Source organism: Misgurnus anguillicaudatus, chromosome 18, assembly GCF_027580225.2.
Source record: "Misgurnus anguillicaudatus chromosome 18, ASM2758022v2, whole genome shotgun sequence".
Taxonomy (NCBI): Eukaryota; Metazoa; Chordata; class Actinopteri; order Cypriniformes; family Cobitidae; genus Misgurnus; species Misgurnus anguillicaudatus.
Window position 1 is genome coordinate 25,489,504 of NC_073354.2, and position 765 is coordinate 25,490,268.

The window sequence follows — 765 nt, forward strand, 5'->3', positions numbered from 1 at the left end:
CTGCTTTTTACAATTTTTTTTTGGTCCAAATTATAATTTTTTATCTTTGTTTTGTAATAAAAGACATTAATACTGGCACAAAATTTTATATACTTTTTTAAAACTAATTTCAGACATTAATCAAAAGGTCTTTTATAATTTAATGAACTGAATAATTTAAATGTGCAATGTGTAAATTTTAGAGGCATCTTGTGGTGAGGTGCTGGTGATTTGCAACCAATGGCTCAGTCTACTGCTTACCTCTCATTTTTTAATCACATAGAGAAGCTACGGTAGCCCCCACTGGACAAACTGGAGACAACTTAGTAAAAAAAGTTTGTCCATTAAGGGATTCTGTAGAAACAGGGCGGTACAAAATGGCGGCTTCCATGTAAGTGGACCATTGGTATATGTAAATACAAAACTTCTCATTCTAAGGTAATAAACACATAACGGTTCATTATATAAGATTTTTATACACCACTGATAATATAGTTTTGTATATTATTTTGCATTTCGGTCAAGAGATCCATTTAAAAATTACACACTACACCTTTAATGAACTAATTAAAAAAAATGTTTTTAGAATTACAGTGTCAATGTAATGATTCATTTGTTACATTTACATTTATTTTTCCTATATTGATCAAAACATTTTAACGATACAATAATAACATTTATCCTTATGCATGAAGTTGCAGTGGTGCAAAAATAGGCAGTGAAAGTATTCCCCCCAAAAAAGCAAATAAAACATAAGGTTAAAGTATTATATTTTATTGCAATTCA